Below are 12,880 nucleotides of genomic sequence, written 5' to 3'. Positions count from 1 at the left end.
AAAAAAATCTCTGACTTCGGCGACGGTGTCTCCCTATTATTATTTTTACCTTTTAAATATATTGATACTCTTTTCAGAGAATTTATAAAGGATAACTTAAATTAATCTTTCTCTACTACCAACTATCGATATTTTGTGAATGTAAAGAATTTATTTTTTAGATAATAAATTCAATTAAAACCTCCATTATTTACAATGAATTAATTATTATGGCATTATGAGCTTGCTGAAATGATAGCAAAAAGTTTTACTTGGAAAACAATGTGTATGATTGTTTGCAATATCTAGATTTGGTCGATGAATTGCATTATAATAATTCTATTATAAAAATAGTCATTTTTACAGCAATAAATTTTGTCCTATTTCATCTAAAATTTAATAGATAACCAAGAAATTAATCTTACCACCATTAAAGCAGCCTACCTCTTACCCCCATTAAAGAGCCTACCCCCTTCAAATAAATAGGATGCGAACTGTTCCTACCCCTCCCGCTCATGTAGACGCTGGATTGCGTTTTAATTTATTTTAGTTTCTTCCAAATTTGATCTGCTATCTTTTTGAAAAACCCAAAGGCCAAAGTTAGTTTTCGGCTAAAAACTTGATCCAGATATTCTTTGACCTGCTATTTCTAGTAATTCTCATATTTTTTGATTAAGCCGTGTTTTTCCCTAATTTCAGGCTTTTCAAAATTTTATTTTACAAAAAAATTCTATCTCTAGATATAAATAATCATATTCTAAGATTTGTCCGGATCTTAACCTTTGTAAATAACATTTGTATAGATGATATAAATATTAAATTACATCACATTAATAAAACATTTAGTAAACAATTTTATATATTTTATCGGTTACTATAAATTTATATTTAAATTTATTTATTTGTATATCCAAATTATATTAACCAATTTGTTTTAATTCAATTTAACTCGCTTACATTATAACCTATTTTTATATATATTTATAGAACAAATTTTTATATTTGAAAGCAGTTTTAAAAATGTAGTTTTATATTAGTTTTCATATTATAAGAAAATGATAAATCTTACTCTATTGCTGATAAAGAAAAAACATTTATTAAATATATAATTCAATTGGCATTAAATTAAGACATAACCCAAAATCACATTAAATCGATTTAAATAAAACTTTAAACTATATAATTCACACATTTGTTTATTATACTTATAAAAATCTTGAGGATATTAATCATTTATTGCAAATTTTCGAAAAAAAAGACAATTTAACTCTTAATATTGGGCAAATAATTTGTCGATATTACAACCAATATATTTTATATAGTAATTCGTCGAAATAAAATTAATTACGCATATATAATTTTAAATATAAGCGTTTGATGAGCGAAGTTCAATTTTATATAATCTTATTTCTATTCATTTAAAAATAAAATTATCAATTTTATAATAATCCAAATTTTTTTTAAAAAAATGGTTATTTTTTTAATCAGCTGTTACCTTTATCACATTTGAATTTTTTTTAACCAGTCACTACTACTGTCCTATATAGAATACTTTATTAACTTGAATATTATTATTTATAAATAGAGTAAGCATAATGTTGTTATTCATCATCATCATCTTATTCTTAATTAACATTACTATATCAAATATAATAAATCTTTTACAGCAACATTCAATTCTATCCTTATCAAATGTAAAATGTGTCCAAAAACGTATTATATCTATTTAAAATCTTTAACTTCTAATTTAATGGGATACTTGCTTGTAATATATATTATTTTATATAATCTAATATAATTATAAATCTAATAATTTATTTTAGATTGTTGTATTTCATAGGTTTGTTAAATTATTATGATTATAGATTAGATACAAAAAGTAAAAATCATCAAATATTATACATTATATACATAGATATAAAATATTTAATATCTTTTTAAATTTATTGATTTTAATGTGATTATTTGAAGTTTATTTTAGCTTTATAATTTTTTTAGTTTAACACAATTAATTGATTATTTAATTATTTACAAAAGTTTTTATATATTAAAAATTAATAATAAATTTTTTTTTAAACAAATATAAATATTTTTTTATTCACTTAAAACCATTAATTATAAACAAGGCTAAATATATTGTGTTAAAAAATATATAATATTTATTTAAATATTAAATGAAATTTTAAAAAAAAATTATTCGTAAAGTTTTGAAACGTGAACGCGTTCAATTTTTGTCGATGAACGTTTAACGCGAATGCGTTTGATTTTTTTTAGAAATGTTTAGCACAACGCCTACTTATATCCTCATTTAAGGATTACACCCAAATTCCTAACAAATACCGCATTTAAAAAATTGCTGAACGAAAATGTATAAAATTTTGGAACACCTTCGAGGTTCATAATAGTTTTTCAAAGTGTGGTTAACAGAGTATGCTTAGTTAATTGACAATATAAACTCTTTTCCCATAAATTACTTAATAGATATAGCAGACTGAAAAATAATTCCAAGAAAAGACTTAATGATACTATGTCCACACTCATAAATGCTCCCAAAGAGAATTTAAAATGATAAAGACTCCCATTAATTGGAGTAGATAAATCAATTAATGATGCATCCACTGTAAGCAAATATTAAAAAAAATAGAATTCTCGCAAACAAGTGTTATTATGAAGACTGATTTTCCAATAGGATAAAAAGATACCATTAACGGCGTTTATTTATTATAACATTCAAAGCCCGATCTCCTCTAGATATCTATACAGGGGCGAGATAGGAAATATTTGAGATGTTTTAAAACTGTATTTGAGTGTAAATTAGGTAGGAATGTATACAATAGTAAAATAGGAATTAGAAGACTTATGATCATGCCTAAATGGATAATTTGGCAGAATTATGAAAAAGTAGACGAATAGATCATTTTTTAAATGAACGAAAACCCCGTTAGAAAAAGTAAATAATTTTTCCAGTTTCGGGACAGAATAAATAATTTACAAGATATTTATTTAATTTATTCATTGTCAAGTAACACAAAGTAATTATAATTAGTTGCTAATAATTCGAATTGTTTTGATTAAAGTTTTTATAAAATCATCTAGACGTAAATATTAGATTAGTTAATGTTAAAATTTGATAAACTAAGTCATTTTCCAATGTAATTCGTTGAGAGTTGTTGGCCTTCGTTGGGATGCAAATCTCTATAAACTCCTGAATTATTCAATCTGGCTCGATACAGAAAATAAGCTAAAATTGTAGAGAACATAAAAAGAATCGGCAAAGTTACCAATAAGATAATTTCTGCTTGTTTATTTCTGTAAATATTCTGGTCACTACTATCATTTCTATAAGCGAGCGTTGACATTTTAGTGGTATCTGACTGTTGAGGGATCAAGGGAGTGCTAATGTTGGTGTTTATTGCGCCATCCATGAACCATTTATTGGTAATGTTGCCTATAAAGTGTTTGATGGATAGGATGCGCTCCGTCGGAGCGCTTATGTTCCCCTTATTTGTTAAATTTATCATTCGAAATGGAATAGAAGGGGCTGTAGGAATAATCCTCTTTTTTATAACAGGTACAGCTATAGGTATCAAATCGGAATAATTGTTCCTAATTGCGACACAATGGCCTCTAAAACAATACTTTTTTATTGTTACGTATTTTTCTTTTCCATTTTCCGTCGCGTTCAATTTTGACGTATTAGTGTAGCATACAATGCCATTAGGCATATTAAATTTAACTTGAGCTTGTTCAGAATCATTAATACTTTTACAATAGCCATAGCATTGTTTGGTTTCGTAATATCTTTGCCCCGTTAGTCCTGGCTTATGTTTCACGTTGATTTGATTGACACAATACGAGGGGTTGTAATCGAAATATGACGTGTACTTTCGACATTTCTTATAAGATTTGTTATAAATTTTTAAATAATATATATTAATCGTTAAAATTTAAAATCGATAATTATTAGCTGTCTAACAGGATAGTTGTCACATTGAACTGCCACTATTATTAGATCAAGACTGTAATCCACTTTGTTGAGCGTTGAGTTTTGTGGTTCTGATTCGCCGCAATACCTGCCACCGAATGAGGAGTAAGGATTTGAACAGGTCCTTATCCATTTTTGCAAAGGTATGCTGCCATAAACACAAGAGGATTCGCAAGATTTGTACATTTTCCAAACACTCCATTCTCCATTTATAGGTCTCGGAATGACTGAAAAAAAATTATTATTTCTTATAGGATAAAAACTGTAATTCCTAAATGACAACCAACTTGCTTAAGAAGATATTTTCCGAAATATTAAATTATATGGTATTGAATAGGTTATCCTTATTCTCGCAGAATCTTTACAATTTAATTTGTGTTTTTTATCAATATATATGCATTAGATATATGTTTCTAAAAAGTAAATATGAACGACAAATTTCTAGTCTAATGTTCTAGCAAATATAGAAATCTACTTTAGGATCATCCGTAAGATGAGTAATTTATCTTCTTCAGGGAGGTAAATGCCTCTCCGAATTCTCCAAACATTGATATGACATAAGGAAATTCTATTTCTTTTTAAGAGTGCGCTCAAATGTCAAAATTGAGATTTAGGAAATCGAGTTTAATGTGTAAATGGGTACCCACCCAATTCTCTATAATCTACTTAGAGTTAAATTGGAAGACAAAATTTATAATAAGCATGGCACGTAAAATTAATAATTTTTACATCTATCTTTTATGAAGAGTGTATCGTTCAAAACATCTCCCCCCATATCCTTGTTGTCGTAAGAGGTACAAATACCCTTTTTGCACCAACTATTATTACCGCAATAGCTGTATTCCAAAGCCGAACCAATCGGTGTGTAAGTATAATATAGTGGGTTGTCATTGAAATTAACTTGAAGGCAGTATAAAATTTGGCAACTTTGGCCTACCATTGCCCGGTCGTAAACGGATAAAGGCCCGTTCGCTGCTTGGCATTGTTGGTCCAAAGATAGGATGTTGGATGGATCTATAATTTCGATTTCGCTCCTTAGGTATGATTCGTATAAATAGAATGAGTCTAACATGCAATGAAACTTGGGATAACGCTTCAGAGATGTTAATTCTATAATTTATGCCAATTAATATAAAATTTTTAAAAAAATAGATAGACTCAAATAAGATTGGAATTGGTTATTTAAAATATATACACACATTCCGTACTGCATTAAATATTTTTACAAACTTTTATGCTGTTGTGTAAATGCGATCAAGGGTTTAAACTCTTCTTCAAAAAAGATGCGACTGCAAGGCGACCAATAATGTAGCGAAAACGAGGGTGAAGTGTTCATTATGTATTGATAAACCGAACATTCCTTTTTATTAAAAGTTTGATCATGATCTAATCCTATTCTAATTAAATTACAATTGTAAGTATTATATTGTTTATTTTTCAAATAAACTATTAAACCAATTATAAATTTTTTTAAGAAACTAAATAACATTCATTTTAAAAAAAGATAATTTTTACGTGAAAATTTATAAATTCATAAATGTGAAGTATTACACGTGGGATATTTCGTGGACACCAGTTATATACATGTTGTAACCCTTATCTCCCCCGGCTTCTACAATAGAGCATGCGCGATTGTTATTACAAATACTGTTTTGCCAGGAAGCTCCAGTTATGAATGGTTCATTGTCGTTCCATATATCCACGCTTTTTTATATTATTATTTGTTTTTTGTCAAAAGATTTACAACGTGTTATATGATTTAAATGGCACTATACTTATCATATTGTGGCATGTTCTCTTAATATTTATTTATCATTTGAATAACTAGTCTTGGATTAATAATGACATTAATTCATATATTTTCTTAATTTATTATATTTCGGATATCTTAATTTAATTCTGTAAAACTCAAAATGGGGTTTTGACTAAACTGCAAATGCCGAGGTAAAAAAAAATCTTTGTTAAATACTTTATTAATTGGAGTAAGATTCATTAGTGATATAAATAACTTATAAAAATTAAATTAATAATACTTGTATTTATTATATTAAAATAAATAAATATTTATTCATTTTTATTATAATAATGAATAATTGATAGAAAAAATAATATTGGATATTCTTTATTATTAATTTATTTTTGTTTTGGAATCTGAAAAAATAAAATATTTTAATTCAAGTGTGTCAATGGTGTCTATTTTATTTAATAAATTAAAAATAAAATCAAGTCATAAAGGTAAAGTTAGTTAGTCAACAAATTAAAAAGTATTACAGTTAATTAAATCCTCAAAAAAATCCGTAATTCCATTAATAAGCACAGTTTTAATAAGGAAATTAAGGGCTTATTACAAGTATATCCTCTTTTATCTCACAATTTTTAAATCCTTAATCTAATTATATTAAAGATATAATTTTTAAATTTTATATAATATTAAATCTCAAGTTAACATATTATGAAATAATTTAAAATGTAATTGTAATTATTATTAATATAATTATATTTAAACTATTTATTACGAGATAAAAGGAAATGCAACTATTAATGCATGTTCCTTTATTATTGAATATATCTAATAATTAAATTTTTATAAGTTATTTAAAGGTAAAGTTAGTCAACAAATGAAGAAGTATTACAGTTAAATATATCCTGAAAAAAATCCATATTTCTATTCATTAAGCAGTTTTAATAAACAAACTAAGAGCTTATTACAAGTATATTCTCTTTTATCTCACAAGTTTTAAATCCTTTAATCTAATTATATTAAAGATTTAATTTTTAAATTTTAAATAATATTAAATCTCAAGGTAACATAATATGAAATAATTTAAAATATAATTGTAATTATTTATATAATTATATTTAAACTAGTGTTGTTATACTTTGATTAATTCCAAAATGGATGTGTCAAGTTTATATCCAATAGAATTCATTCCAATATCTGGCTAAGCTCTATTGGAATTCGCTAAAGTTATGCGACATAACAACATTACTATTTATTATGAGGTAAAAGGAAATGCAACTATTAATGTATGTTCCTATATTATTGAGTATATCTAATAATTAAATTTTTATAAATTATTTAAATCGTATGAAAATGAATCTCACATCAATTAATAGAGTATATTAGTGATCTGCATCGGGCCTAATTTTTTAAGCCCGGCCAGGCCCGAATATTTAAATTTAGAAATTAATTTTTATAATCACTAACGATATATGTTATTTGGCGTCTACTTTCTCCAAATAAAATCACATATTTTAATTTTACATAAAAAATTTAATATTATATTGATAAATTTAGGATATATTTTAAAAAATTTCTAAGGCCTGAACCGACCCGGCCCAAATCTTCTTAACGGCCCTGACCGAAGCCCGTTCGGGTCGAGTTCGGGCCGCCGGGTTCGAGTCGCCGGATTTGGGCCGGGCCTATTTTTGCAGATCTCTAAAGTATATATCTAAAATTACCTAAGCAGCTGCAGTTTACCTAGGCATTTTGTAGTTTAGTTCAAACCGCTCAATTAATATCGATTTTTATTTCCCAATTATTTAGAGAGAATTATTTTAATTTTATAATTGTAATTCATAATATATATATATCAGAGACCTTCAGGTCTTGCCGGGCCGTATTTTTATTTTTTAAATATATCCGGCCTAGTTGAGCCTTTTTTTTTTTAAATACACAGGCTGGGCGGAAATCTTAAATCGCCATTCTTAGCTAAAAAAGATGGTTAAAAATAAACAAAAACATACTTAAAAATAATTGAGTATCACATAGAACTATATATCATATTCATTTTACTTAGCATATTTTCCATTCACACTTTTTTTTTAGATTTCTCAAGAAAATATTTCTAGTAAAATATCATTCAAATCAAATAATTATTTTGGTTGGTGATATTAAATCAAATTGAAAAGGAATAGAGATGCACTCAATATTCAAAATACAAAAAATTTTTTCACTTAAAATGGCTATCATTTTATCTCTCTTTTCCTCTATCCCAAATTCAGGCAATTACTCATGTTGCCTATGGAAAGAGCGCAAAATGGTGGATACTTATTACAAAGTGACAGGATATAAGGGAATTATTATTATCTAGTCGAATACGAAGTGTCATGAATCAAACTCCCTCCTTTACGACAAATGGGGAGATAAAATCATTTAAAAAGTTGTTATGTATGGATTGTGTATTTCGTTGAAAAACCAGCCATAAAATTCCGGTTAGGTATATTACAATTTGTTTTAAAAAGTAAGGCAGTAGGAAAAGAATTTGTACACCCTGGGCGGAAATTTGTTCTCTAAAGAAATCTTGGAGGAGTGGGCTGTGCTAATGGCATCCCTGCAGGTCTCTCATATTTATATCGAATTCTAATCATAATTTTTACCCTGTATAAAGAAAAGCAATATTCCATCTAGGTGATTCGGGCTCAGCTTTAGCGAGATTATCGTAAACAGATTTTTGAAAAGTACAAAATTTGGTAAGATAATCCGAAAATTGACCATTGGTCTCAGGTTCCATAATATCGGTAAGTGCTTTCATCAAAACTATGCGCAACATTATGGTCACCGCGTTACCCATGGATTCATGCTTGAACAAATGATTCATCATGTTAACGGTAGTGGTCATATAATGACCTGCCCGATTGATATCCATTTCCATATCAGAGGCGCTAAAACGATACGCGTCCATGAATAACGCCAAATCAACTTTTAGTCTCAACTTCTTACTGGCATTAAATGGGTTGATCATATCGACAACTTTGTTAACTGGAGTCATTCTCTTTTTAATTTTTTTATCTTTTAACATATAAGAGTAAAATATAATAGTGTATATATGTATATGTATGTAAGTTAGTATTATAAACAGTAAAGTCTTGTTATTAGGAACCAGAGGGGACAAAATTTTGAAAATTGTATTGTATATAGTTCTCAGATTGCATTAAAAAATAATATGTATATTTGTATACATAAGCATAGACAATTATGGGCATAAAAATTAACCCCTCTTAATTGATTGGGAAAGAAGATTAGAATATTATAACAAAATAATAATAAGAAAATTACGATAATAAGTTTTCTTGATCCATTCTTACCGCTTTCAGCAGCAAATCTCAACGCTTTTTTTTAAAGAATAAAGGAACGGATTTGCGAAAAGACCGATCAGCCCAAGGAATCCCTATTTCTTACGACAAAGACTTACTTCTGCGATTATTCGTTCTAAACTATCTAAGTTTTATTTTTTCCACAATCTTAAATGCCTCCTCATACTATATTTCCTTCTTTCTTTCTTTCTTTCTTTCTTTCTTTCTTTCTTTCTTTCTTTCTTCTCTTCTCTTCTCTTCTCTTCTCTTCTCTCTTCTTCTCTCTTCTCTTCTTTCTTTCTTCTCTTTCTTTCTTTCTTTCCTTTATTAATAAAAAAATTCTGTATACAGATTCATCATTACAACCAGGTATGTATTATATAACAATTTCAAAAAATAATTTTCTTGAACAAACATAACTCAATTACAAATTTTTATTTATCTCAAAAAACTATAAATTTGTAAATGGGAAATTGTGGCGAATAAAAAAAAATAAGATATAAAAACAAATTTATTTACTGCGCATGCTCGGGGGATTCCTGTATTAGAAAAAAAAATTTATTAAAAAAGAGATTAGAAAAAGAAAATAAAATATTTACCTACATGAGTTTATCTCCATTTAAGATTTTAGTGGGTGAATAAAAAAAGACTGAAGATTCGTTGCTAACAATATTTAAGTGATGTGTCCAGGGAACCTCTATGAATGTCAATAGATCGCCTGACAGGAATATTATGTGAATTATCTAAATATATATTATTATTATTATCAACTTTGTCAATATTTCATTATATAGTGCTATTTATATATATATATTTATTGCGAAAATGACGATTTGTTCTTAAATATGGTATCTACAAAATCATAAATATAATCAATTCTTGACAATTACAATCATATTATATCCTTTAGTTGGAGAATTAATCTTAATGTGATATTTTGTCGCGATAAAAATATATATATATTAATATTAGTATTGTATTTTTTTTTTATCTAAAAGGATTTTTAATTGGCATTTGTTTCTAATATTATATAACAAGCTTTAATCATAAGCCTAATTAAATAATAACCTCATTTCACCTGCAGCATTCATAAATAAAATATAAAACGCATGAGAGATGAAAATCCTGATAAATTACTAATATATCTTTCATCTTGCTAGTTTACTCAAAATTAAACATTAATCACATGAAAAGCCAGAAAAACTTAAGATTGAAAGAAAGAAAGTTGTTGTTTTAATTTTTTGATAAAAATTCATCGCATATTTTTAACACGTGATAACCCATCCTCTTTATACAATTATCATTTATTGATATACTGTGACAGTTATATTAAATTCTTAAATAAGGGAGTAGAGGTGTAAGGATATAACCCTTTTCCAGAAATTGATGGGAAGAGAAGAGAAGAGAAGAGAAGAGAAGAGAAGAGAAGAGAAGAGAAGAGAAGAGAAGGTGCACCGTCCTCCCTCTTATCAAAATCCTGGCGATGTATTATAATCTATCAAAGGCATAGTAGAAACTCTTAAATTCGGAAAAGAATTTATATTTTCAGGAACTCAAGTTTATGATGATACATAATTAATAATTTTTTTTACGCTCTCAAAATTTGACGATATGCCCATTAAAATACTATTAGTCGGAATTTCATATGAATGATTGGTTTCGTAGAAACATGGGAAATCAATATCGTTAGCCGAGTATCTTTGATTTGAAAATTTGGACATTACTTCAATTTCAGTGGCTTTCATTAAATTAGGAACGAGTGTCAAGTTCTGAGCCAAAAATAATTTGTCAACTCCAATACTCAATTCCAACATCATATGAGAAGGACAAGCTCGAGCTGCTTGTGACGCCTTCAGTATTTTGAAAGGAGGGTATGTGGTTATATTTGCGAATTGAAAAGCTTTAAATAAATATGTAATTTTATTAAATTAGCATTGTAGGGTATGTTTATTTGTATAAAAATTTTTATTTAAAAATACTTATCTTTATATACATGATAGGGGCAACGTGTTTTTACCGGAAATCTGTTATACTTTCAACTTTAAATCTCAGCATGTTAAGAATACCCATATTAGGAATTGTAGATAATTTTATTTTACCGTTAAATTTTGAGTCATTTTAATAATTTATGGGAAAAATCCATGGAAAATAGTGTATAAATTATATTGAGCTCAAAAGTTGATGGCAAAATTGTACGAAATTCATAGGGTAGGTATTCGAGCATACATTTCCGCCGGTAAAATCAGATTTTTAAATTTAAAAACACGCGCTCAAAAAATGATTGAAAGTTGAAAAAATAACACACTGCCGCGAAAATATATATATCCTGAAATGTTATTAAATATAATCTTTCTATTTGGAAATTATTTTTTAAAATTAGAATTAAATTATAATCAAGTTTACAACAAAAAAAAATATATTTATGTTTTACATTGATGATGAAAAATTTACAATTTGAATCCTTCGCGCCATTTTTAACTAGAGTTAAATTGATATAATGTCCCAAGTGATTAATTTGTTGAAACTAAATTGATTTGTTAAATCGTATCATAAGGTGTATAATATATAATTTTACTGTTATTAGATTAAGAATAGAAATTTGATAAATAACGATTTTTAACAATAAAGACATATTTTAAGCGTTATTAAATATTATTTAATAGAATATTCTAGAATTTATTTAGTTTTATGTTATTTGATAACATGTGTTATTGCTGTGAGGAATACCCTAAAAATTCAGAATTAAACCATTATCAAGTAATTTTAAAAATGATCGAGGGCATGAGCTCGTATTGGAAAACATATGTTATTAACTGGTCATACCCCCGCCCCCCCCCCTTATATTTGTTAATAGCTAGTCATAACCCCTTACCTATATATTATATTAAATTATATTGTTTTTAAAATTGGCAAAATGTGTTTATTTATGTCTTACACCCATAGACCTATATTAACATAGACTACCCAACGCACAATTCTATAATGTTTAAAAAACATCTTTCTTTTGAATGTCATTTGCAAAACTAGGGTTGTTAAACGACTCAGTCGAGTCGGCTTAACCCCGACTCATAGTGGACTTGTTTTTATAACTCGAGTTCTGTACTTGAGTCGTGAAATCAATAAATTAACTTAAATTTTATGAAACTAGATTGTTTATATTAGTGTTGTTGTGCTCGAATATGAGTAACCGTATTAGATATTTATATTTAACCCCCCCCCCCTGCCAGGTCGTACTCATTTTACTATATATTAAGGTAGAACAACTAGGGCTTATTTGACATCCATCCATCATCATATCAGTTATTTGGTGCTGATATCTTTAAATTAAATTTCCTTTTACAAGTTTAAAAATATCCATATCAATACATGCCCTGAGTGCTTATTTTATTGGATAAAAAAAATACGTCCGTTTAAATGGACGTCAAGTTTTGATTGATTTACATTTTTCCACATTATTTTTATAATTCAAATGGCTTTAAAAATGATAAATAAAAAGATTTGACAGATTAAGAAAAACAAATATTTAAGATAATAAAGTTTTATGAAAACGAGAATTTGAATTAAAGGAATTTTCTTGAGATTATATGAATTAAATTTAAAAAAACCACTTATAATTGGCTATTTTTAGGAGGCAAAAATGGAAAGGAGAAACTGAAACTTTCCGAAAAATCAAAATCCGAGGAAAAGAGATTCTCGAATAACTTTGTTATCAAAGACAACCGCCATTTAACTTATTGAATATGCTCTAGGTAACATTAGTAATTTAAATTTTTTTAAAAAATACAAGATATGTGGTAAACCAATTAGTTTGAAAATATATGGTACACAAGACAATTGCAG

Source organism: Gordionus sp. m RMFG-2023, chromosome 1 (assembly GCF_954871325.1).
Source record: "Gordionus sp. m RMFG-2023 chromosome 1, tfGorSpeb1-WG-v2, whole genome shotgun sequence".
Taxonomy (NCBI): Eukaryota; Metazoa; Nematomorpha; class Gordioida; order Chordodea; family Parachordodidae; genus Gordionus; species Gordionus sp. m RMFG-2023.
Note: the sequence above shows the minus strand (reverse complement) of the source record.